The following is a 27690-nucleotide window of genomic DNA, read 5'->3' on the forward strand; positions in this document are numbered from 1 at the left end:
TTTATTTATTTATTTATTTATTTATTTATTTATTTATTATTTGACAGAGCACAAGCAGGAAGAACAGCAGGCAGAGGGAGAAGGAGAAGCAGGCTCTCCACCCAGTAGAGAACTGGATGTGGGGCTTGATCCCAGACCCTGGGACCATGACCTGAGCCAAAGGCAGGCACCCAAACTACTGAACCACCCAGACACCCCAAGTTGAGGTTGTTTTTTTTTATCATGAATAGGTGGTGTACTTTGTCCAGTGCTTTCTCTCTCCATCTCTCAAAATGATCATATGGTTTTATTCCTCTCTCGTTAATGTGATGCATCCCATTGGTTTACAAATTTTTAGAAAGATTTATTTATTTTAGAGAGAGAGTGCATGAGCAGAGGGAGGGGCAGAGGAAGAGGGAGACAAGCAGATTCCCCACTAAGCAGGGAGCCTGACTTGGGGTTTGATCCCTGGACCCTGAGATCATGACCTGTGCTGAAATCAAGAGTCACATGCTTAACCAACTGAGCCACCCAGGCACCTCTGATTTGCAAATTTGGAACCACCTTTGCATCCCTGAAATAAATCCCATTCGATCATGGTAAATGACTTTAAAAAAAGATTTTATTTATTTATTTTAGGGAGAGAGAGAGAGAGAGAGACAGTGTGCACAGAGGAGGGAGAGAGGGACAGGGGGAGCGAGAGAGAGAATCTCTCAAGCATACTCCGCACTGAGCACAGAGCCGGACGTGAGACTCCTCCAACAACCCTGAGATCATGACCTAAGCTGAAATCAGGAGTTGGATATTTAACTGACTTAGCTACTTGGGTGCCCTGGTAAATGACTTTTTTAATGTATTGTTGAATTCAGTTTGCTAATGTTTTGTTGAGGATTTTTGCATATCTATTTCATAAAAAATATTAGAATATAGTTCTCTTTTTTGTAGTATCTTTATCTGATTTTAGTATCAGGGTAATACTGGCCTCATAAATGAATTTGGGGGATCCCTGGGTGGTGCAGCGGTTTGGCACCTGCCTTTGGCCCAGGGCGCAATCCTGGAGACCCGGGATCGAGTCCCACGTCGGGTTCCCGGTGCATGGAGCCTGCTTCTCCCTCTGCCTATGTCTCTGCCTCTCTCTCTCTCTCTCTCTCTCTGACTATCATAAATTAAAAAAAAATTTAGAAAAATAAATGAATTTGGAAGCTTTCCTTTCTGTTTTTTGGAATTAATTCTTTAAATGTTTGGTAGAATTCACCTCTGAAGTCATCTGGTTCTGGACATTTGTTTATTGGGAGTTTTTGATTACTGATTCAATTTCAATACTAGTTCAAAATTTTTTTAAAGATTTTATTTATTTTTTCATGAGAGACACACACAGTGAGAGAGGCAGACACAGGCAGAGGGAGAAGCAGGCTCCATGCAGGGAGCCCGACGTGGGACTCGATCCCAGGACTCTAGGATCACACCCTGGGCTGAAGGCAGGTGCTAAACCACTGAGCCACCCAGGGATCCCCTAGTTCAAATTTTCTATTCCTGATTTGTTTTGGAAAGTCATGTATTTCTAGGAATTTATCCATTTCTCTAGGTTGTCCAACTTGTTAGCATATAATTTTTCATAATATTCTACAATCCTCTGTATTTCTGTGATACTGGTCATTATTTCTCCTCCTTCATTTCTTTTTGTTCCCCTTCATTTCTAATTTTGAGTCTTCTCTCTCTCCCTATTTCTTTCCCTCTCTCTCCCTCTTTCCCTCTCTCTCTCCTTCCCCCTCTCTCCCTTGTTTTTTTTTTTTTTTTTTTTTCATGAACCTGGCTAAAGGTTTATCAATTTTGTTGACTTTTCCAAAAACCAGCTTCTGGTTTCATTGATCTGTTCTTTTGGGTTTTTTTTTTTAGTTTCTGTATCATTTATTTCTGCTCTAATCTTTATTATTTCCTTCCTTCTGCTGGCTTTAGGCTTCATTTGTTGTTTTTTTTTCCCCCAAGTCCTTTAGGTGTATGGTTAGGTGGTTTTTTGAGATTTTTCATTACTTCTTGAGGTAGGCCTGTATTGCTATAATAATTTCCCGTCTTAGAACAGCCTTTGCTGCATCCTAAGATTTTGGACCATTGTGTTTTGATTTTTCATTTGTGTCCATGTATTTTTTTATTTCCTCTGATTTCTTGGTTGACTCACTCATTGTTTAGTAGCATATTAGTTAGCCTCCATTGTATTTGTGTTCTTCCCAGATTTCTCTTGATTGATTTTTAGTTTTATACTGTTGTGGTCAGAAAAGGTGCATGATATGATTTCAGTCTTTTTGAATTTATTGAGACTTGTGTTGTGGCCTAACGTGATCTATTCTGGAGAATATTCTGTGTGCACTTGAAAAGAATATATATTTTACTGTTTTTGCATAGAATGTTCTGAATTTATCTGTTGGGTCCACCTGGTCCATCTGTCCTTCTAAGCCACTGTTTCCTTGTTGATTTTCTGTCTGGATTATCTAGCCATTGATGTAAGTAAGGTGTTAAAGTCCCCTACTTTTCCGCGCTACCCAGGGAAGGGTCCATATGGCGTTGTTTTGCGTTCCCATCATAACTTAAAGGGAAACTTTAACAATGTCCGGAGCCCTTGATGTTCTGCAAATGAAGGAGGAGGATGTCCTCAAATTCCTTGCAGCAGGAACCCACTTAGGTGGCACCAACCTTGACTTCCAAATGGAACAGTACATCTACAAAAGGAAAAGTGATGGTATCTACATCATAAATCTGAAGAGAACCTGGGAGAAGCTTCTGTTGGCATCTCGTGCCATTGTTGCCATTGAAAACCCAGCTGATGTCAGTGTTATATCGTCTAGGAATACTGGCCAGCGAGCTGTGCTGAAATTTGCTGCTGCTACTGGAGCCACTCCTATTGCTGGCCTCTTCACTCCTGGAACCTTCACTAACCAGATCCAGGCAGCCTTCCGAGAGCCAAGGCTTCTGGTGGTTACTGATCCCAGGGCTGACCACCAGCCTCTCACAGAGGCATCTTACGTTAACCTGCCTACCATTGCTCTGTGTAACACAGACTCTCCTCTGCGCTACGTGGACATTGCCATCCCTTGCAACAACAAGGGAGCTCACTCAGTGGGTCTGATGTGGTGGATGCTAGCCCGGGAAGTCCTGCACATGCATGGCACCATTTCCCGTGAGCACCCATGGGAAGTCATGCCTGATCTCTACTTCTACAGAGATCCTGAAGAGATTGAAAAGGAAGAACAGGCCGCTGCTGAAAAGGCTGTAACTAAGGAGGAATTTCAGGGTGAATGGACGGCTCCAGCTCCTGAGTTCACTGCTACTCAGCCTGAAGTTGCAGACTGGTCTGAAGGCGTGCAGGTGCCCTCTGTGCCTATTCAGCAGTTCCCTACTGAAGACTGGAGCACTCAGCCAGCCACTGAAGATTGGTCTGCAGCTCCCACTGCTCAGGCCACTGAATGGGTAGGAACAACCAGTGAGTGGTCTTAAGCTGCTCTTCCACAGAAGGAACAGAATGGAAATAAGGTTGACGGAAAATAAACAGTTTCTAAAAAAAAAAAAAAAAGTCCCCTACTATTACTGTATTACTGTCAGTTTTTTCCCTTATGTCTGTTAAGAGTTGCTTTAGATAGCATAGTATTTAGTATTCGGTGCTTCCGTGTTGAGTGCATAAATATTTACAGTTTTATATCCTCTTATTGGATTACCTTTATCATTATGTAGTGTCCTTCATTGTGTCTTGTCTTTTTTTAAGTAATCTGTATGCTCAAAGTGGGGCTCAAACTCATAGCCCCAAGATCAGGAGTCACACACCCTACCAACTGAGCCAGCCAGGCACCCCTGTTGTTGTTTTTTAAAAGATTTTATTTATTTATTTGAGAGAGAGAGTAAACACAAGTGGGGTGGGGCAGAGGGAGAGGGAGAAGCAGACTCCTCGCATAGCAGGGAGCCTGATCCGGGGCTGGATTCCAGGATTCCAGGATCATGACCTGAGCTGAAGGCAGACGCTCAACTGACTGAGCCACCCAGGCACCCCTAGTTGTTGTTTTAAAGTCTATTTTGTCTGGGGCCCGTGACTGGCTCAATCAGTAGTGTGTGCAACTCTTGATCTCAGAGTGATGAGTTCAAGCCCCATGTTGGGCACATAGATTACTAAGAATTAAAAAAAAAATTTTAAATAAAGTCTGTTTTGTCTGATATAAGTATTGTTACCCCAGCTTTCTTTCCACTTGTATTTCCACGATAAAGGTTTTTGTATCCCTTCACTTTCAGTGTGCATGCTGTTAGGTCTGAAGTGAGTATCTTGTAGGAAGCATTGAAAATACAGAGCACCTGGTGGCCCAGATGGTTATGTGTCCAACTCTTGGTTTTGGCTCAAGTCATGATCTGGGGGTTGTGGGATCAAGCCCTGCATTGGGCTCTGCATTAAGTGGGAAGTTTGCTTGGAATTCTGTCTCCCCCTTTCCCTCTGCCTCTGCCCCCGCTTCTCTCTCAAATAATAAAAAAATAAAAATAAATAAAAAAATAAATCTTTAAAAAAATACATGTTGATTTTAGTTTGAATAGGACTTTGTAAACTCTAGAGCTTTATGCAAACATAAGTGATTATTACATTATCATGAAGGTGGTAGACCCTCGAATAAAGTTATTCCAGTATTAGCTTTTAATGGTCCTTGGCCAATCGATATCATTACTGAAATTTTTTGATTCCATATTTTTATACTCCATGGTTCACATTTTATCACTTTTCTGATTCTTACAACTATCTTCTTTAAATTCAGCATTGATGAGCACACACCAGGAGAGGATGATGAGCCAAAGAAAAGCAGCACTTCAGCTTCTACTTCAGAAGGTATTTTTTAAAATACTACAGAGCTTCTTTATTGAGAAGTTAAAAAAAATGTTTATACATAGTTGAACAATAGACTATGCTTTTACTCAAGTTGCCTGTCATCTTGTTCTTTTTCAGTATTTCAAATACAATAAAACTGATCATTGTAATACTTGCTTAGAAGTTAATTTTATATTTGTACCTTGTGTAGAAGAAAAGAAGAAGTCTGGTCATTCGAAAGAAAAGTCCAAGAAAAGGAGAAAGAAAAAGTCCTCTAAAAGAAAACACAAGAAGTATTCCAATGACAGCGACAGTGACTCTGACTTGACACAGACTCCAGGGGTAAGAAGGCCAGCATCACTTTGCAAGCCTGGCTTCCAAACTCGTTTTGCTTGGTAAAACTTATTTCAGAGGAAGGTTAAACACAAAAACAGTAGCCGAGAATTGTTGAGCACTCACTGACTTTATGCCTGGCACCCTGCTCAGTGCTTGGTGTCCATTAGTGCTGTTTATTCCACATAGTAACTGCAGAACACATCTCAGAGTTGGGGAAATGGGGCACAGCAGGTTGCAAGTACTGCACTCAGGCTCACACAGCTGAGATTCACCCCTGAGCAATGTGACTCCACATGGGTTGTGTCTGGCTGTGTAAGGCATGTGGCAGCGAACCAAGGCAGAGTTGGGCTGTGAGACTATGTGGCAGCAAAGCAAGCTATACAGGGCTCCATCAGCCCATGGAGCAGTTCTCTTGTGTCATTCTCACACTTATTGGGCACCTCTGGGCCATTTTCAAAAAGGCACACCATAAAGGACACCCTCAGGCTGGCAGGTGATTTATGGAAGACACTCCCTGTGGGGTGGTGCCTCACAGAAAGTCACCTTTTTGTGCCTTCTGGCTGGTGATTGATAGAGGGTGCCGCCTCTGGGGACACATTACGTAAAGGTGTCTTTTCCTCTGATGTCACCTGGGTTTCCTGGCTCCTGTTGCTCCTTTTCTCTCTCACTGTTGGAAGAATGAACTTAAAAAAAAAAAAAAGATTTATTTATTTATTTATTTATTTATTTATTTATTGAGAGAGAAAGTGCACATGTGTGCAAATGGGGAGGGTGAGGCAGAGGGAGAGAATCTCAAGCAAACTCCTCACTGAGCATGGAGCCTACACACAGGGCTTGATCTCACAACCCATGAGATCATGACCTGAGCTGAAACACAGTCAGATAGTTAACCAACTGAACTGCCCAGGCGCCCCTGAGTGAACTTTCTTAAAGCACAAATGTGAGTACGTCTGTCCCCTACTTAAAATCCTTCAGTACTCTGTAGCTTTCAGGGTAAAGTTCAGACCCCGATTGATCTTTCTCTAATCACACATGCCCTGTCACTCTTGCAGCATCCTCTGTAACCTGAGAACTGCCTTCTGTCTCCTCAGTATTTCATGTTCTTTCTCTTGCTTCTGGCAGTGATACAGAGAGTCCATCTGAGTATAGTGCCGGTCTCTCCCTGCATATGGCTTGGCTTAACTCACTTCAACAATGGTCATGCAGTACTTTGTAATAAAACTGATTTTTTTGAAAGATCCCATTTATTCATTCGAGAGAGAGAGAGAGAGAGAGAGAGAGAAAGGCAGAGACACAGGCAGAGGGAGAAGTAGGCTCCACGCAGGGAGCCCGACGTGGGACTCAATCCCAGGTCTCCAGGATCAGGCCCTGGGCCAAAGGCGGTGCTAAACCGCTGAGCCACCCTGGCTGCCCCATACAACTGATTTTAAAAAGTACTAGCTTAAAGGACACCATTCCTTAACCACCCTCAAGCCAGCCTGATAATGAGACTTCTCCGTACGCCCAGAACACCTCATGTTTCCCTGTATCACTCTGGATTCTGTTTACGTCTGTCTCCTCCATTAGACTGAGCTCTTGGAAAGCATGCCCCCCACCCCAAAGACATAGGTTTTTTTCCCCTTTTCATCATGAAAATATTCAGGAAAGCAAAGGGAATAGTATAATTAATACCACTATTTAGTATTTGTTAACATTTTTTTTAAGATTTTATTTATTTATTCATGAGAGACAGAGAGAGAGAGAGAGAGGCAGAGACACAGGCAGAGGGAGAAGCAGGCTCCCTGCAGGGAGCCCGATGTGGGACTCAATCCCAGGACTGTGGGATCACACCCTGAGCCAAAGGCAGATGCTCAACCGCTGAGCCACCCAGGCGTCCCGTTTGTTAGCATTTTGACATTGTTTTTTCAGATATGGGATTTTTTCTTCTTTTTCTTTTTTCAAATATTTTATTTATTTACTTGAATGAGCAAGAGAGAGAGCACGCATACGAGCAGGGGCAAAAGGAGAGAGAGAAGCAGACTCCCCTTCTGAGCAGGGAGCCTGATGAGGGGCTTGATCCCGAATCCCGGGATCATGACCTGAGCTGAAGGCAGAAGCTTTACCAACTGAGCCACCCAGGCACCACCAAATAAGGGATTTTTGCTGAGGTATCCAAGGTAGATTACAAATATCATACTTTGATGCTAAATATCTCTGTTTGCAGCTCTTTTATTAAAAAAAAGACATTTTCCTACTTAACCACAGTACCATTATCTCACCCATTAGATTAGCCCTGGGTGTTCTGGGCCCCAGGGCCACCAGAATATCCATCTCCATTTGGGCTCCAGAACAAAAATGGCATTATAGGGTCCATCTAAGATTATGATGGCAACATGACCCTTGGCAACAGGGGACATATTTTTGAGAATTAAAACTTTCTGATGGGGATGCCTGGGTGGCTCAGTGGTTGAGCGTCTGCCTTCAGCTCAGGGTATGATCAGGGTTCCCAGATCAAGTCCTGCATTGGGCTCCTCACAAGGAGCCTGCTTCTCCCTCTGCCTATGCTTCTGCCTCTCTCTCTGTGTCTCTCATGAATAAATAAATAAAATCTTTAAAACAAAACACTAAAAAAATGTGTTCTGATGTCTCCAACACTTGGCCCTCCTAGTCTTCTTTTTGTTTTAGTTAAGAGTCTCTTATGGTTTGTCTCCCTTTCTGTTCGCATCTTATTTTATTTTTCCTGCCCTTCTATGTTCATCTGTTTTGTTTCTTAAATTCCACATATGGGTGAAATCATATAGTATTTGTCTTTCTCTGGTTGACTTATTTCGCTTAACATAATACCCTCTAGTTCCATCCTTGTCATTGCAAATGGCAAGGTATCATTCTTCTTTTTTTTTTTTTTTAAGATTTTGTTTGAGGACAGGGGAAAGAAAGAGAACATGAGCAGAGTGTGGGGGTGGGCAGGGAGGCAGGAAAGGGGACAGAGGGAGAAGCAGACTCTGCTGAGCATGGAGCCCCATGCAGGGCTCAATCCTAGGACTCTAGGATCATGACCCAAGTGGAAGGCAGCTACTTAACTGACAGAACCACCAAGGCTCTTCAAGATTTCATTCTTCATGATGGCTGCATAATATTCCTCTGTGTGTGTGTGTGTGTGTGTGTGTGTGTGTACATATATAATAGCCCAGATGTCCATTGACAGATGAATGGATATCTGGGCTATTGTGGCTATTGTGGACACTGCTGCTATAAACATTGGGATGTAGGTGCCCCTTCAAATCACTATATTTGTGTCCTTTGGATAAATACCTAGTAATATAATTGCTGGGTCATAGAGTAGTTCTATTTTTAACTTTTTGAGGAACCTCCATACTGTTTTTCATAGTGGCTGCACCAGTTTGCATTCCCACCAACAGTGTATGAGGGTTCCCCTTTCTCTGCATCCTAACCAACAACTGTTGTTTCCTGAGTTGTTAATTTTAGCCATTCTGACCAGTGTGAGATGGTATCTCATTGTGGTTTTGATTAGTATTTTCCTGATGCCCAGTGATGTTGAGCATTTTTTATATGTCTGTTGGACATTTGTATGTCTTTTGGAGAAATGTTCATGTCTTCTGCCTACTTCTTGACTGAATTTGTTGTGTTTTGGATGTTGAGTTTGATAATTTCTTTATAGAATATAAAGATTATAGTTCTTTATCTTTTTTTCTTTATCTTTTTTTAAGGATTATTTATTTATTCATGAGACATACAGAGAGAGAGGGGGGCAGAGACACAGGCAGAGGGAGAAGCAGGCTCCATGCAGGAAGCCTGATGTGGGACTCGATCCCGGGACCCCAGGATCAGGCCCTGGGCTGAAGATGGCGCTAAACCGTTGAGCCACCGGGGCTGCCCTATAGTTCTTTATCAGATAAGATATTTGCAGTTATCTTCTCCCATTCTGTAGGTTCCCTTTTAGTTTTGTTGACAGTTTCCTTTGCTGTGCAGAATCTTTTTATCTTCATGAAGTCCCAGTAGTTCACTTTTGCTTTTGTTTCCCTTGCCGCTGGAGATGTATCTAGCAAGAAGTTGCTGCAGCTGAGGTCACAGAGGTTGCTGCCTGTGTTCTTTTCTCAGATTTTGATGGATTCCTGTCTCACATTTAAGTCTTTCATCCATTTTGAGTTTATTTTTGTGTGTGGTATAAGAGAATGTTCCACTTTCATTCTTTGCACGTGGCTGTCCAATTTTCCCAGCACCATTTGTTGAAGAGACTGTCCTTTTTCCAGTGGATAGTCTTTCCTGCTTTGTCGAAGATGAGTTGACCATCAAGTTGAGGGTCCATTTCTGGGATTGCTGTTCTGTTCCATTGATCTGTGTGTCTGTTTTGTGCCAGTACCACACTGTCTTGATGATCACAGCTTCGTAGTACAGTTTGAAGTCTGGAATTCTGATGCTTCCAGCTTTGTTTTTCTTTTTCAACATTCCTTTGGTTTTTCAGGGTTCTTTTCTGGTCCATATGAATTTAAGGATTGTTTGTTCCAGCTCTGAAAAATGCTGACGGTATTTTGATAGGGATTGCATTGAATGTGTAGATTGTTTTGGGTAGCATTGATCCTTTGGCTGACACTCAACCACTGAGCCATCCGGACACCCCAATAATTGTTTTTCCAATCCATAAGCATAGAATGTTTTTCTATATCTTTGTGTCTTTCTCAATTTCTTTCATAAGTGTTCTATAGTTTTCAGAGTACAGATCCTTTACTACTTTGGTTAGGTTTATTCCTAGGTATCTTATGGTTTTTGATGCAATTGTAAATGCAATCAATTCCTTGATTTCTCTTTGTGCTACTTCATTATTAGTGTATAGAAATGCAACAGATTTCTGTACATTGATTTTATATCCTGTGACTTTGCTGAATTCATGTATCAGTTCTAACAATTTTGGGGTGGAATCTTTTGATTTTTTTTAAAGATTTTTATTTATTTATTTGATAGAGTGCACAAGCAGGGGGAGCAACAGAGGGAGAGGGAGAAGCAGGCTCTCCACTAAGCAGGGAGCCCGATGTGGGGCTCTGTCCCAGGACCCTGGGATCATGACCTAAGTGGAAGGCAGACTCTTAACTGACTGAGAGCCACCCAGGCACCCTTCCTCTTTTGGGTTTTCTACATGACCCATCATGTCATCTGTGAAGAGTGAAAGTTTGACTTCTTTGCCAATTTAAATGCCTTTTATTTCTTTTTTTGGTCTGATGGCTGAGGCTAGGACTACAGTACTATGTTGAACAGCAGTGACGAGAGTGGACATCCCTGCCATGTTCTGACCTTAGGGAAAAAGCTCTCAGTTTTCCCCCATTTAGGATGATACTCACTATGGGTTTTTCATATATGGCTTTTATGATTTTTTTTTTAATTTTTTTAAAGGTATTTATTTATTTATTTGTGATAGTCACAGAGAGAGAGAGAGGCAGAGACACAGGCAGAGGGAGAAGCAGGCTCCATGCACCGGGAGCCCGATGTGGGATTCGATCCCGGGTCTCCAGGATCGCGCCCTGGGCCAAAGGCAGGCGCCAAACCGCTGCGCCATCCAGGGATCCCTGGCTTTTATGATATTGAGATATGCTCCCTCTATCCCTATACTGCAGAGAGTTTTTATTAGGAAAGGATGCTGTTGGGATACCTGGGTGGCTCAGTGGTTGAGAGTCTGCCTTCAGCTCAGGGTGTGATCCCAGGATCCGGGATCAAGTCCCACATCAGGCTCCTTGCAGGGAGCATGCTTCTCCCTCTGCCTGTGTCTCTGCTTCTCTCTCTCTCTGTCTCTCATGAATAAATAAATTTTTAAAAAATCTTTAAAAAAAAGGATGCTGTATTTTGTCAAATGCTTTTTCTGCTTCTATTGAGAGGATCATATGGTTCTTGTCCTTTCTTTAATTAACGTAGTGCATCATGTTGATTAATTTGTAGATGTTGAACCAGTCTTGTAGCCTAGGCATAAATCCCACTTGGTCATGGTGAATAATCCTTTTCATATACTGTTGGATCCTATTGACTAGTAACTTGGTGAGAATTTTGGCATCCATGTTCATCAGGGATATTGGTCTATAATTCTTTTTAGTGGAGTCTTTGGTCTTGGGATCAAGGTAATGCTGGCCTTATAGAATGAGTTTGAAAGTTTTCCTTCCATTTCTGTTTTTTTAAAGATTTTATTTATTTATTCATGAGTGGCACAGAGAGAGACAGAGACAGACACACAGGCAGAGGGAGAAGCAGGCTTCCCACAGGGAGCCTGATGCAGGATTCGATCTCAGGACCCCAGGACCACGCCCTGAGCCAAAGGCAGATGCTCAACCACTGAACCACCCGGCGTCCCCCATTTCTATTTTTTGAAACAGCTTCAGAAGAGTAGGTATTAATTCATCTTTAAATGTTTGGTAGAAGTCCACTGGGAGGGCCATCTGGCCCTGGACTATTGTTTGTTGGGAGATTTTTTTTTCAAGATTGATTGATTGATTGATTCATGAGAGATACAGAGAAAGAGGCAGAGACAGAGGGAGAAGCAGACTTCCTGTGGGGAGCCCCATGCAGGACTCGATCCCAGGACGGGATCATGACCTGAGCCACCCAGGTGCCCCTGTTGGGAGATTTTTGATTACTGATTCAATTTCTTTGTTGGTTATGGGTGTGTTCAGGTTTTCTATTTCTTCCTGTTTTAGTGTTGGTAGTGCATAAGTTTCTAGGAATACATGCATTTCTTCCAGATTGCCTAGTTTGTTGGCATATAATTGCTCTTAATGTTGCCCTATATTTATATTTCTTAGGTGTTTGTTATTATCTCTCCTCTTCCATTCATGATTTTATTTATTTGGGTCCTTTCTCTTTTTGATTAGTCTGGCTAGGGGTTTATCGATCTTATTCTTTCAAAGAACCAGCTTTTAGTTTCATTGATCTGTTCTTTTTTTTTCTATATCATTGATTTCTGCTCTAATCTTTATTATTTCGCTTCTCCTGCTGGATTTAGGCCTCATTTGCTGTTCTTTCTCCAGCTCCTTTAGGTGTAAGATTAGTTTGTGTGTTTGAGACTTTCTTCTTTCTTGAGAAAGGCTTGTATTGCTCTTAGGTCTGCCTTTGCTGTATCTCAAAGGTTCTGAACTGTCGTGTGTGTTTTTTTTAAAAGATTTATTTATTTATTTATTCATGAAAGAGAGAGAGAGAGAGAGAGGCACAGACACAGGCAGAGGGAGAAGCAGGCTCCAGGCAGAGAGCCTGATGTGGGACTCGATTCTGGGTCTCCAGGATCACACCCTGGGCTGAAGGCGGCGCTAAACTGCTGGTCCACCAGGGCTGCCCTGAACTGTCGTGTTTTTGTTTTCATTTGTTTCCATGTATTTTTTAAATTTTTCTTTAATTCCCCGGTTGACCCATTCATTCTTAAGTAGGATGCTCTTTAACCTGCATTTATTTATGTTCCTTCCAAATTTTCTCTTGTGATTGAGCTCAAGTTTTAACGTATCATGGTCAGAAAATATGCATGGTATAATCTCAGTCTTTTTTGTGACCCAGTCTGATTTGTGACCCAGCATGTGATTTATTTTGGAGAATGATCCATGTGCATTCTGTTGCTTTAGGATGAAATGCTCTGAAAAATCTGTGAAGGGGACGCCTGCATGGCTCAGCAGTTGAGTGTCTGCCTTTGGCTTGGAGCGTGATCCCCGAGTGCCGGGATCAAGTTCCACATAAGGCTTCCTGCATGGGGCCTGCTTCTCCCTCTATGTCTCTGCCTCTCTCTGTGTGTCTTTCATGAATGAATAAATAAAAAAATCTTTTAAAAAAATCCATGGAGGCCACCTGGTGCAGTGTGTCATTCAAAGCCCTTGTTTCCTTGTTGATCTTCTGCTTAGATGATCTGTCCATTGCTGTGACTGGGGTTTCAAAATCCCCTACTATTATTGTATTATTATCAATGTTCCTTTAATTTTGTTGTTAATTGGTTTATATATTTGGCTGCTCCCAAATCAGGGGCATAAATATTTACAATTGTTAAATCTTCTTGTTTGATACTCTTTTATTATGAGTGTCCCTCTTTATCTCTTATTTCAGTCTTTGGTTTAAAATCTAGTTTGATAATAAGGATGGCTATTCCAGCTTTCTTTTGATGTCCTTTAGCATGATTAATGGTTCTCCACCTCCTTACTTTCAATCTGGAGGTATCTTTACATCTAAAATGAGTCTTTTGTAGACTGCATATTGTGATGAATCTTGGTTTTTAAAAATATTTATTTGCAGAGAGAGAGAGCACAAGCAGGGGAACAACAGAGGAAGAAGGAGAAGCAGACTCACTGTTGAGCATGGAGCCCTATATGGGGCTTGATCCCAGGACCCAGAGATCCTGACCTGAGCCAAAGGCAGCTGCTTACCCGACTGAGCCACCCAGGTACCCCTAGGTTTTGTTTTTTTAATCTAATCTGATACCCTATGTCTCTTGATTAGAGAGCATTTAGCCCATTTACATTCAGAGTAATTGTTGAAAGATATGAATTTAGTGCCATTATATTACCTGTAAAGTCACTGTTTCTGTAGATTGTCTGTTCCTTCTATTCTTAATGAGAGCCTTGCTGGATAAAGTATTCTTGGCTGCATATTTTTCCTATTTAGCACACTGAATATATCATGCCAGTTCTTTCTGGCTTGCCAGGTCTCTGTGGACAGGTCTGCTGCCAGTCTAATGTTTGTATCCTTGTACGTTAAGGACCTCTTGTCCTGAGCTGCATTCAGGATTTTCTCTTTTATCTCTGAAATTTGCAAGCTTCACTAATATATGTTGTGGTGTTGACCTATTTTTATTGATTTTTGAGAGGGGTTTCTCTGTGCCTCCTGGACTTGAATGCCTATTTCCTTCGTCAGATTAGGGAAGTTCTCAGCTATAATTTGTTCAAATAAACCTTCTGGCCCTCCCTTCCTTTTCTGGGGCCCCTATTATCCAGATACTATTTTGCTTTATGGTATCACTGATTTCTCAAAGTCTCCCTTGTGATTTAGTGGTTGTTTTTCTCTCTTTTGCTCAGCTACACTTTCTTTCTTTTCTTTTTCTTTTCTTTAAAGGTTTTTACTTATCTGATAGAGCACAAGCGGAGGGAGCAGCAGGGAGAGAAAGAAGCTGACTCCTCACTGAGCAGGGAGCCGGATGCGGGGCTAGATCCCAAGTGCCCAGGATTGTGACCTGAGCCGAAGGCAGTTGGCCAACTGACTGAGCCACCCAGGTGCCCCTCAGCTATTTTCCATCATTTTGTCTTCTACATCATAGACTCTCTCTCCTGCCTCCTTTATCCTTACTGTTAGAGCTTCCCTTTTAGACTGCATCTCTATAATACCATTTTTAATTTTGGCCTGATTAGATCTTAGTTCTTTTATTTCTACCATAACGGATTCTCTAGTGTCTTTCATGCTGTTTTCAAGCCCAGCTAGTATCTTTATAATCGTTTTTTTTTTTTATGATAGTCACACAGAGAGAGAGAGAGAGAGACAGAGACACAGGCAGAGGGAGAAGCAGGCTCCATGCACCGGGAGCCCGACGTGGGACTCGATCCCGGGTCTCCAGGATCGCGCCCTGGGCCAAAGGCAGGCGCTAAACCTCTGCGCCACCCAGGGATCCCCTTTATAATCGTTTTGAATTCTGTTCTGATTTCTTACTTATATCCATATTGATTAAATCCCTGGCAGTGAGTATATCCTTCCATTCTTTCTTTTGGGGTGAGTTTCTCTGCCTTGTCCTTATGTCCAGAAAAGAATAGAAGACAGAAAAGACAAAAATAACACCACCACCACCTGAAAAAGAAACAAACCAGAAGAAAACACAAACAATACAAAATAAGAAAAATCAAACAAGAAGTAAAACAGAACAAAACAATGAACTAGATCCCAAAATAGGAAAAAAAGGAAAAACTTATATATGTTCAAAAATAAAACAAAATATAATGAAAGGGAACCAAATATATATACATATACGTGTGTGTATATATATATACATATATATGAACACTTTTATATAAAAATTAAAAATAATTTAACAATTGAAAAAGTAAGGGGCACGTGGGTGGCTCAGGGGTTGAGCGTCTGCCTTCGGCTCAGGTCGTGATCCCGGGGTCCGGAATTTAAAATTTAACAAAAATCCCTTACCCCTGGACAAGCAGATCCCGGGGTCACATCGGGCTCCCTGCAGGGAGTCTGCTTCTCCCTCTGCCTGCGTCTCTGCCTCTCTCTTTCATGAATAAATAAATAAAATCATTAAAAAAATTTTTTTTGAAAAAATAATAGCTAAAAAGGAAAAAAAAAACAAAACTGAAAGACTAAAGGATAATAAAAGACCATGAATGCTGTATACTGTTTTCCCTGATCGCTGAAGTTCTACAGTCCTGTATGATCATTAACCTTGGTATTAGCCGGAAGCTCCTGCTGGTGTCTGGGGGCGGGGTTTGTTGCACTGATTCTCAGTTGTCCTTGCCTGGGCGGAACTGCACCTTCCTTGCCAGGGGGCCCGGCTCAGTGTAAGCGGCTCCAGATTGCACTATGTGGTGCTGTTTTGCTCTTTGCTGGCTTTCAGCACTGATGTGGGGGATGAATATGGCAGGGCCCCCATCTCTAGCCCCCGAGCTGAAAGTTTGCACCCCCCCACTCTTCAGTGAGCCCTCACGGAAAAGCAGTCACTCTTGTCTCCCTGGTTTCTGCCCACACTCTGTGTTCACCCAGCCTGTGACCAAGCATTTTTATCTTAGGCATGTGACCCAGTGTCGAGTCTCCAAACTTCACAGACTCCTATGGCACAGACCCACACCATTCCTCTCAGGGGAGGGCAGGGGTCTCTGGGCGCTTCTGCCTTTTGCCCGGCTCATGCCCGGGAGAGTAGTCCTGCAAGTGGGCAGCAGTTCTCTGTGTATGGCAACAGCAAGCAAAGTCCGCGCCTAGGCCCGCTCTTTGCACCCAGCTTCCCCACTCTGATGCCTGGGAACCCTGCTGCACTCAGGCACCACTGTTCTTGTGGCCCTGGGGATCCTGAGACCACACCGTCCCACCTGGGATTCCGCCCCCACTTCACTACCTGAACACCTTTAGGCCAGGGACGTCCCCCACAAGAGCAGACTTCTAAACGTTCTGATTTTGTGCTCGGCTACTTCTAATACTTTGTAGTAGCCTTCTTAAGTAGGCTTCTTCCCCTCCACCTAGCCTCCAGTATATCGCTATATCACCTCAGGTTCACATTTTGGCACCTCATACCTTCCAAAAAGTAGTCACTTTTCTAATTTTAGAATTGCAGCATTTCTTATCTCAGATCTCTGATCGATTTTGCAGGTATTCAGGTGATTTGATAACCATCTAGCTGAATTCCAGGGACCAGACACACTTAGGGTCCCCTATTCCTCTGCAGTCTTAACTCACCCCTGTTGTGCCCAAGATTGTGAATCCGAGAAACCACCAAGGAGCCGACACCGATGCAAGTACACGAGGGTTTATTTACAAGCTCGAGCTTGGGTTCAAGTATACTCCACACAGCAGAGCAGGGGCTTGGACCCCTAAGTGGGTTACAGCTGGGTTTTTTATGGGCTGGTCTAGGGGATTTTCAGAAGAGGTGGAGGAATTTTTTTTTCTTTCCAATATGGGGAAAGGGTCGGGGAGTTTCTTAAGATCTGATATGGGATTTCCTGCCGAGGACATTCTGCAGTTTTTCCTGTAAAGTTCAGCTCTTATTCCCAGGGGCCCAAGATGGCTGTACTTGTGCTAATGCTAAACTTGAGGTGGAATGGCCTTAATTTTTCTCGGCCTCCACAACCCCCAACAGTAACCCCTATCTCTGGTTTTGTATGCTTCAGCATTTCTCCCTATCTCGGATTTCTGTGAGCCTCGTCATGCAGCCCCTACCCGTGTCTCCCTTCCTAGTCCTGCATGTCATGGATGGACCTCCAGGGCATGGTGCTAAATTAAGTCAGTCAAAGACAAATATGGTATGATCTTACATGTGGAATCTATTTTTTTTAGAGATTTTATTTATTCATCTTAGAGAATGTGCACAAGTCAGGGAGAGAGGGAGAGGGAGAAGCAGGCTCCCTGCTGAGCCAGAAGCCCGATGTGGGGCTTGAACCCAGGATCTGGAGACCATGACCTGAGCAGAAGACAGATGCTCAACCATCTCAGCCACCCAGGTGCCCCTTACGTGTGGAATCTAAAAAAAATCCAAGGGGAGCCTGGGTGGCTCAGTTAAGCAGCCAACTCTTGATTTTGGCTCAGGCTCCTGGGATCGAGCTCTGAGTTGTGCTCTGCACTCAGTGGGGAGACTACTTGAGGATTCTCTCTCCCTCTCCCTCTGCCCGTCCCTTCATTCATGTTTGCACATGCTCTTGCTCGCTCTCTCAAATAAATAAATCTTTTTTTTTTAAACCCATAAAACAAGAAACCAAGCTTATAGAGAACAGATTGGCATTTGCTAGAGGTGGGAGATATAGGTGAAGAGGGTCAAAAGGTACAAACTTTTGGTTATAAGTCATGAGATATAATGTACGCATGATGACTAGTTAATAATACTGTACTGCATATTTTTAAAGTTGCTAAGAGGGTAGATCTTAAAGTTCTCAGCACAAGAAAAAAATTGTAACTGATGACATGTTAACTAGACTTAAATGATCATTTTGCATTGTATACAGACCATTATAACATTTCATTATGTTGTACACCTGAATCTAATGTATGTTGGTTATGCCTCAATAAAATTATTTTTTTAAAAAAACATTTCAGTTGACCTCACTGTCCACTCATCATCCATTATCCTAATTAACAGAATTTACATTGTATTTAATCCGTCTGGAAGTTTTCAAATTCTAAATTGTGACACTGTGGGCCTCCTCTCCCTGTCTGACTCTTTGCTTTTTCTCTCAGATTCAGGATCTAAGGCCCTTCCCCTGCATGAGTATGTAATTGTAAAGAAGGATTCACATGTAAAGAAGGATTCACATGCACCAGTAGTTAAACCTCCACAAACAGTCGGAGCCCACAGTGGGCTGTCATCCTGGCCAATATTAGGTCCCTGTTCCCAATACTTCATAAAACAGGTCTATTATATTTGCAAAAGAGTTAAGGAAAAGCATATGTTAAGAGTTTCTTGGAATTCAGGCTGTAGAGTTTGAAAGTAGATGAGAACATTTTCTTTCTTTTCAGAACTCCATCAAGGGACCACTACATAAACCCAGCAAAAGCAAGTCACCAAACTTTTTCTTTTCCTCTGAGTTTGCTTTGCCTGTTTGAGAAGGAAGAGGCCTGAGCCTCCCAAGTCCTGGCCACACCTGCCTGGTGAGCCCAGCTGTGGCCTTAGGTTGCAGCACTCAGGGGGCTGCTTTGTTTTTTTTTTTTTTTTTTAACAAGACTTTTTTTTTTTTAATTTATTTATTCATGATAGTCACACGGAGAGAGAGAGAGAGGCAGAGACACAGGCAGAGGGAGAAGCAGGCTCCATGCACCGGGAGCCTGACGTGGGATTCGATCCCGGGTCTCCAGGATCGCGCCCTGGGCCAAAGGCAGGCGCCAAACCGCTGCGCCACCCAGGGATCCCAGGGGGCTGCTTTGTTGAGCTGCTTTTCAGACACCCACTGCTAGAGCCACATCCTGTTTCCAACAATGCATTCACACACGCTCTACAGCAAAGCTAATAATGAGCTCATCCTGATTTTCCACCTGCAATACTTTGATAAAATTTCCCTGTCATCTCAAGTTATCACCGTTTGATCCCATGACACACAAATAAATCATCACTGCTTGAGAAAATGGAAAAGTAAAAAAAAAAAAAAAAGAAAATAGAAAAAGTACTTCAAATTAACATAGGTACAAATCTACCTAAAATTGACAGCCTTCCCCTACCCATCAAACAAATTCCAGAAAACCCACCTGTTTGTAATTGTACTGCCAAAAGCCGGGGGGGGGGGGGGGGGGGCGGGGAATGTCCTTTAGACATTAGAAAATCCTCAAGAAAATACTTACTTATACCTTTGGTAAGAGCTTCATAACATTGAACTTGTGTGGCATCTGCAATCCCTGTGTCAGAACACCCATTTTCACCCTTTTTTAGCAGTGGAAGTTTATCCATTGTTGTGTTTTTTTGCTTTGGTTTTTAGACAAATTTAGGGATGCCTCTCCCTACATTGCTTTACCAAATGCTTAAAAACAACAGGAGGACTTGGACTGGAAGCTCTCTTCCTCCATCAGCCTCAACATGACTAAGCAGACATTAGGCACTCCTATTCTGTGTTCTGTGGACAAATGGCTCCCTTGCACTAGTGCCAACATACTTAGAAAATCACTCATTTTAGCTCAGAGCTTCTGCTTGCTTTTTAATATTTTAAATAATTGAGTAGTTGAACTCTCTTATACGCAGCCGCTTCTCGGTGCATTAATGTTCCAGCATGACTACACAAGAAACAGATACTAGTTTACGAAGGGCTACCATATCCACCCTAAAGGATTTCTGTTAGGAGTTGAGCTTTATTGCAAAAAAAAAAAAAAAAAATTGCTGGCAGCCCGGGTGGTTCAGCAGTTTAGCGCTGCCTTCAGCCCAGGGCGTGATCCTGGAGACCGAGGATCGAGTCCCATGTTGGGTTCCCTGCATGGAGCCTGCTTCTCCCTCTACTTGTGTCTCTGCCTCTCTCTCTCCCCCTGTGCCTCTCATGAATAAATAAAATCCTTCTTTAAAAAATTGCATATGTATAGCACAGGTGTAGAAAAATGGTTCTACTTTCATTTCCTTTAGGAATTAACATTTCCATTGGTAATGGGCAATTTCCATAATCTGGAATTTATCTGATTTTCTATCCCTTAAAGCCCCCAAATTCAAAACTTGTTTTCTGATCATGGAAAACAATAAAAATCAACATGAAAAAGCCCAGGACAAAAGTCCTGAAGCATGTTTTAGAATGGCTGCCTGGCCCAATTGCTTTTCACAGGTTGACTCACCTGCACTGTGGTTTCATTTACACCCATGCTTACTGCAAGCTCCTTTCTGAGAGGAGAAAATCACCAATGCCCGGTATTTGGAGATGTGGATGACATTAAATACACGGAGATTATTTCAGGCTTGTTTTGAGATTTCTATCCCCTTCATGCCCCTCCTCCCAGGACACTTATGTAAATACTCAGTTTGAGGTTTGCTTTAGGGGATGGTTTTGCCTCCCATGCAAAATATAATGTAGGACTAAATAAATCAGTAATCAAGGTACACTTTTTTTAAAAAATGATTTTATTTATTCATGAGAGACACAGGCAGAGACACAGGCAGAGGGAGAAGCAGACTGCCTGCAGGGAGCCCAATCAGGACTCAAACCCAGGACTGCGGGACCATGACCTGAGCAGAAGGCAGATGCTTAACCACTGAGCTACCCAGGTGTCCCCAAGGTACGCCGTTTAGTGCGGTACTTAACGTAACATTAAAGTCATTGCAAAAATAACTTATGATATAAAAATTATCAAAATTTAAATATAGGTAGGACCTGATCCTGTACTTGCTCCACCGTGTCATGCACAGCCCCAATAAAACGTTATTTACAAAACAGGATTCTGACCGATGTTTCCCTACTTCCATTTTTTTTTAAGATTTATTTATTTATTTATGATAGACAGAGAGAGAGAGGCAGAGACAGGAGGAGAGAGAAGCAGGCTCCATGCCGGGAGCCCGACGTGGGACTCCAGGATCGCGCCCTGGGCCGAAGGCAGGCGCCAAACCGCTGAGCCACCCAGGGATCCCCCCTACTTGCATTTAAACCCTGCATGATGGGCAGCCCCGGTGGCTCAGTGGCTTAGCCCCGCCTTCAGCCCGGGGCCTGATCTTCGAGTCCCGGGATCGAGTCCACGTGGGGCTCCCTGCCTGGAGCCTGCTTCTCCCTCTGCCTGTGTCTCTTCCTCTGTGTCTCTCATGAATAAATAAATAAAGTCTTAAAAAAAAACACTGCATGAAAATATTTGCCTTGATGGCCAGTGGGTTTGCCCCCACCCCGGAGTCTTGGGTGGGGGACCCTGGTGGCCTTCGGCCGGCTAGGTGGCTTTTGGCTCTGAAGACGCGGGGCGGGGGGGGGGGGGGGGGGCTTGGCGGGCGAGCACGCGGCCGGGGCGTGGCCACGGTGTGGGCGGGGCGGGGCGGGGCGGGGCGGGGCGGCGGCTGCAGGGCGCTGCCGGCAGGGGGCGCGCGCGGGCCGGGTGTCCTAACTGGCCGCTCAGCGGGCGGCTCCAGATTCCCGCGGGGCGCCGCCCGGGGAAGGGGCTTTGCGGCGTGGTGCGAGCCCGCCGCGGGCGCGGGCGCGGGCGGGGAAGCGGGAGAACGGAACTTCCCACCACGCCCCCGGGCCCTGGGAGACGCCGGGGAAAATGGCTCCGCGCTCGGCCTCGCGGGACGCAGGTCGGTGCAGGGCTGTCGCCCCGAGCTCCTCCAGGGCGAGGGACTGAGAGGTAGGGCTGGACAAGGCGCGGGGCCCCCGGCAGCCAAGCGACGGTAGTGCCGCTCGTCGTGTGGGCTCCGAGCACGACTCTTCCCTTCCGGCCGGTGGACAACTAATAGGTGGGACTCCGGGTGGGGGTCCGTTCGCACCCAGAGTCCGCGAACCCCGTGAGTCGGACGAAGCGATTAACGTGGGGGCTGCTTGATTCCGGTCTTTGCGATAATGAGCTGAAAGCGGAGCCCCTTGGGTGCTCAGATGCACCCTACAAGAAACCCCACACGCCCCTTGAGAAAGTCCCAAGTACTCCACGTTTTTTAGTAGTAAACCCACGTCTGGGTGCAAGTGGCCCCCCTGCCCAGTGCTTAGTGTATTCAAGAACCCTGGCAGTACAAGGGGCCCATCCTTTGACTTTGGACACAGCGGTGGAGTCCGCTGGGCTCCGCTCCGTGGCTGCAGGTGCCCCACAACAGTGCAAGTTTGCCCTTTACTGGGCCTGTGTTGTGGACCAGGGCGAGTTTCCATAGTCCCCTCCACCCCAACTATCTTCCTGAATTCTTGTTCCCCACTGAAAAATGTCAACTAAGAGCCAGGCCAGACTGATGGCTTTTTTTTTTTTTAAGATTTTATTTATTTATTCATGAAAGACACAGAGAGAGAGAGGCAGAGACACAGGCAGAGGGAGAAAAGCAGACTCCATGCAAGGAGCCTGATGTGGGACTCGATCCCGAGACCTCAGGATCAGGCCCTGAGCCAAAGGCAGATGCTCAACCGCTGAGCCCCCCATGTGTCCCCCTTTATGGTTAAAATGTATTTACAGGTACCCTGGGACGTGTTAATATCCTAAATATTGAGAAGGGGACCATGCTGGACAACTGTACCTGGTAAAAACCTGTACAACCACCTTTATCATCGTCCCCTTTTTACAAAAATTTGGCCAGGGTGGGATGGTTCTACCTCACCATAGCCAAGCCACGCCGTGCCTTGATGAAGGAAAGGGTTCTGCTCACGTGACTTGCAGATGTGGCCTTTCTTCTAGCGAGTTGGAAGAGAAAAATAAGGGCAGGAGAGGGAGGCTGAGCCTGCTGTGTCAGCAACCCCGCCATTGAGGGGACATGGGAATTCGATTCAACAGCTCCGTAGTACCTTTATCCTGGAGGCATCAGTTTATCATTTTTGGTCATTAGTTAATTCCCTGTATCAATGCTTTTAAATTTTTCATTTCTTTTTTATTGTAGAGTAAGCAGGGGGAAAGGCCGGTGAGGGAGAGAGAATCTCAAGCCGGCGCTCTGCTGAGTGCGGAGCCCATGGGGGTGGGGGCTTGATCTGAGGACCATGACCGGAAGCAAAAACCAAGAGTCAGAGGCTCAACCGACTGAGCCGCTAGGTACCTCTTAAATTTCTTATTCTTTTATATTTTATGTATTTATTCATGAGAGACACACACAGAGAGGCAGAGACACAGGCAGAGGGAGAAGCAGGTTCCCTATGGGGAGCCCAATACAGGACTCCATCCCAGGACCCCAGGATCATGCCCTGAGCCTAAGGCAGACGCTCAACCGCTGAGCCACCCAGGCGCCCCTAAATTTCTCACTCTTTTTTTTTTTTATGATAGTCACACACATACAGAGAGAGAGAGGCAGAGACACAGGCAGAGGGAGAAGCAGGCTCCATGCACCGGGAGCCTGATGTGGGATTCGATCCCGGGTCTCCAGGATCGCGCCCTGGGCCAAAGGCAGGCGCTAAACCGCTGTGCCACCCAGGGATCCTTCTCTTTTTTTTTTTTTTATCACACTTTAGTGCTGGTGTGATGGAGAGGGGGTAGTGTAAGATTTGTGCACACATCCTTAATGTGGTCTTTGGAAGTCTGTCTTTGAGAGTAGCAGTTATTTGCAGATGATCACACCAAATTGCTTTATATATACTATTTCAGCCACTTTATTTATGAGGGTCCATGGGAGCAGAGGGAGGGAGATTGTTATCCTCCGGTGGTCTGCAACAAGGACAGGACGTCTTGTGAAAATAAGGTCCCTCGTGTAGCCTTCTGCACCTGTGACCTTCGGTCAATAAGCCTCTGCTAGCTGCTGGGTGAAGAGCGCGTGTGCCAGGCTGCGTCACGATGCCCGGGCCAGCCACTGTGCTGTGGGTTCTTTTTTTTTTTTATTTAAGATTTTATTTATTTATTCATGAGAGACAGAGAGGGAGAGAGAGGCAGAGACACAGGCAGTGGGAGAAGCAGGCTCCACGTAGGGAGCCCGACGTGGGGCTCGACCCGGGACCCCAGGATGAGGCCCTGGTCCGAAGGCGGCGCCAAACCGCTGAGCCCCCCGGGCTGCCCTGTGCTGTGGGTTCCTACGGGCTGGAGAGGCGACTGCCCGCCCCGCCCCGGCCCGCCCTCCACTCCCTGTGTGACCCGGGGCAAGTGCGTGCCCCCCGCATCCGCGGAATGGTACCTGCCCGCACCGCCCGCTGTGGAGCGGCGCTAGTACAGACCCGCGGTGAGCACTCCGCCGGCGGCCGGTCCTGCAGTTAAGGAGTCGGCGGGGGCGGGGGCGTCATTCTGTACCAAGGACAAACTGGAACCCGCCAAGGATTCCCTCAAACCCACAAGGACAAAAGCCCGGGAAGACCCCGGGGCCTCGCTCTGCCTCTTTCTGCCTCCAGCCGGGAGAAGGAGCCGCAAGCGGGCCCAGCGAGGCCGAGGCCAGTGGGAGAGACCCTGCGGGAGCTCCACTTGCCTGCGGCCACTGCAGGCCTGCACCAGCCCGGGGTGGGGGTGGCCGAGGTCCAGCGCCACCGGTGCCACCAGCGCCTGGCCTCACACCAAACTTCAGGACACGATGGCTGTTGCTACTTCGCTTTTGCCTCCCCAACCTGCCCTGGTCCTCTGAGGCGGAGGGAACTTTCCAGGTGTTCGCAGAGAAATCCCTCTGGTTTTACGGGACCGGCTGTACTTTGAGCACTTTCCAAAGGACAGAGTCAGAGGCGGCTTTATCACCCAACAGCTGATTTTTACTCAAGAGCCTTCAATGAAAGGCCATACTTTTCGGTTTTGACTGGCATTAAGCTATGGAACCAGAGCGTGGGAAGTACCTCAGCAGCCCACAGCTCACTTAAATTTATTATTTATTCTCTGGAGAAATTAGGGACGCCAGGGTGGCTCAGTGGTTGAGCGTCTGCCTTCGGCTCAGGGTGTGACCCCGGAGTCCCGGGATCGAGTCCTGCATCGGGCTCCCGTGTGGAGCCTGCTTCTCCCTCTGCCTGTGTCTGTGCCTCTCTCTGTGTCTCTCATGAATAAATAATAAAATCTTAAAAAAAAAGACCTGAGCTAAGATTTCTGGAGAAATTAAGTTAGAAATAGGAATATTAATTTAGCTATTTAAGTTTTACATCTAAAAACCTCCTTATGAAGAGAAGCTCTGGTTACTTTTTTTTACAGAGTAATAGAAAACTGAAGGGGTTTTGTTGACAAACTAATCCTCTTGTGGTAGTAGTAATAGCTAATACAAATTTAGGACTTGCTATGTGCTAGGTACTAATGATTTTACCCGTATTCTCTCATTTAATCCTCCCAGCACCTCCAGGCAAGCAGTAGTAGGATCACTCCCACCTAATGATGAAGAAACTGGAGCCTAGAAAGGTTGTGATTTGTGTAAAGACACAGTTCCAGAGCCAGATTTCACACTCAGCCTACACCGTGGCACTACATTCCTACAAAAATTCCCACCAGTCAATAAGTAGAGAGTACTTCAGCAGAAGATGTTCAAACAAGAATCTTTAATGCAGCATCTTTTGTAGGAGCTTAACAATTGAAAAAGCTTTTATGTCTATCATAAGGAACTGATTAAATTGATAAGAGTACATCCACTCAATACAATAGTTAAGCATCTGTTACGAATTACATTGCAGGAAAGTATGCACAGTGTGATCCAATTTTAATAAATATAGCATTTTTGCCAGGATACATATACATTAAGAGGTCTGGAAAATTATGCAGCTAAAATACTAACAACGATCATTTGGGAAGTGGTAGGACTCCAGGTAAATTAAAACATTAAGTTCTCCCAACTTCTCTTATTATAACAATATAACAAAAAAATAGGATAAAATCTTTAAAAATCACACTACTGTCCTTTCACTGAGAGATACTGCTTCCCACTTGAGCTCCAGCCTAGAAATCAGCCCCCAACCGCACTCAAGTGCTCTAAGACTTTGGACTAGTCACTTACCCTCTCTGGGCTTCTTGTTACATATATGTAACAACAAGAAGCTGTTTTCATTTCAAAAGCTCCTCCCAGCTCTAGCATTCTTTGACTTAGCTAATTTCATTCCTAGCAAAGTTCTTAAAAACAAAAACAAAACCAGCATGAGGGGATTTAAATGTTGATCAACAGTTTCTTCACATCTTATCCGGTTTCTTTGGCATATGAAGTTGTTCCCATTCTTTGCTTCCCATCAGTCTTTTGAAAAGGGAATGTTAATGCATTTCACCAAAAATGTGTCAAAGCACTCTAGAAAAATAAGGGTCTTTCCCCCAGAAAGACTATTTTTAACCTATATATTGACAAAAAAAAAAACCCACAACATGCCCAAACAACACACCCCACAATCCAAGCCAACAGAGAAATGAAAGCCATTCACACCCAGACACACTCTCCACTGCCCTCAGTCCCTATTCCACAGCGTTGGCCTCTCCCTTCAGATCACACTCTCCCCCTCCATCTAATGAGAATAACTAGCCTTTCTTCACGGATAGCCATGGGGCCACTGAAACTATTCTCACAGAGAAGTGCAGGCACTCACTGCCCAGCAGAGAGGATGACAAGCTGACTAGTCCAGGTGGCGGGATGATGTAAAACCCAAGGTGGTGACATGGGGTAAAATGGAGCTTGGGGAGGGTGCTGCGGGTGGAGGGGCGTGTGGTGTCCAAGTGGAGGGCAGACTGGAGCATGTGGAGGGCAGTCTGTGAGATGGGGATGGGAACGTGCAGCTTGTGGGGTGCTGTGTCACCAAGACCCGCTTCCACCTCTGCGAGCCCCCCCCCCCCATCTCCTGCACCCACCGCCTGCTGCTCTGCTTAGGGAAATGCAAGAAAGCCCTTGCGTCGCCTTTGAAACCTGCTTCCTTCCGGAAACCCGAAAAATCTGCCCTTTTAGAGGAAAAGTGCCCTATTTCCTGTTTTCCTTCCCAGCCAGGGAAGGGATAGTCTCAGCAGTCTGTTTTATGAAAACAGAAGATATTCTTCAACAAATGTAACATACTGAATATGCATCTTGCACATTCTCGCCCCCTTCCCCCATACCTGGGATCATCTCCCTGAGAGTCACTGGTCTGGAATCTTCTCACCTGCCTGCTCCAGGCTCCCTACTCCACCCCCACCTACTTTCTTAGCAAATACTTTCCCAGGTGGTATATCCACCTAGGAACTATCATTCTGAGGTCTCCTCCATTCATGTCCACCTGCTAGCTATGTGGCAGCAGGTAAATCACGAAAGTACTCCGAGCTAATAACATCAACCTCACAGAGTCCATTCATTTATTCATGCAGTCAATAGGTCAACTGAGCACCGACTCCAGGTGGGTCCTGGGCTACGTGGTGGGAATACATCAGTGAACAAGGTGAACGCCTTCCTTACACTCATGAAATGTGCCACCCAGTTGGGGGCCCAGACAATAAACTAATACACAGATGGTGGTAAGTAAGTGTGTCCACATAAGAAACATGGTACAGGAGAGAATACAATGGATTCAGATGGAGGCTGTGAGCTCAAGAAAGGCTACTCCAAGAGAGGGATGTGAAAGATGAGCCTGAAAGATAAGTATGAATAAACCAGATGAAACGTTCTGGGCAAAGATCCTGAGTTGGAAGGATTTCGTATTTTTGAAAAGAGGCCATGTGGCTGGCTACCGGGAGTGGAGGAGAGAGACCCCACAGAAGTTTGGAGAATTAACCAGGGGACCCTCGATGGATGTGAACACATGTACACGGACATGCATCCACCATTATGGTATCATACAGAGTAGTTGCACTGCCCTGAAAATCCTGTGCTCCACATACTCATCCTCCCCATGACACCTAACCCTTGGCAACCACTGATCTTTTTATGTCTCCGCAGTTTTGCCTTT

At 44.9% G+C, this 27690-nt stretch overlaps 1 long non-coding RNA gene and 1 pseudogene across 2 annotated transcripts in view; both read left to right on the top strand.

The window, feature by feature from the left end:
• LOC144308092 (uncharacterized) overlaps nucleotides 1-17881 on the top strand; it is a 29758-nt gene extending 11877 nt beyond the window's left edge. For both annotated transcript variants that reach the window (XR_013374738.1, XR_013374737.1), the window contains exons 2-3: nucleotides 13391-13538; nucleotides 14207-17881. This is a non-coding gene — a long non-coding RNA (uncharacterized LOC144308092). The remainder of the gene's footprint in view (nucleotides 1-13390; nucleotides 13539-14206) is intronic.
• Nucleotides 2516-3544, top strand: LOC144307655 (small ribosomal subunit protein uS2 pseudogene; annotated as a pseudogene).
• Nucleotides 17882-27690: the final 9809 nt, after the last annotated feature.

The sequence above is a fragment of the Canis aureus genome, chromosome X (genome assembly GCF_053574225.1).
Source record: "Canis aureus isolate CA01 chromosome X, VMU_Caureus_v.1.0, whole genome shotgun sequence".
Lineage (NCBI taxonomy): Eukaryota > Metazoa > Chordata > Mammalia > Carnivora > Canidae > Canis > Canis aureus.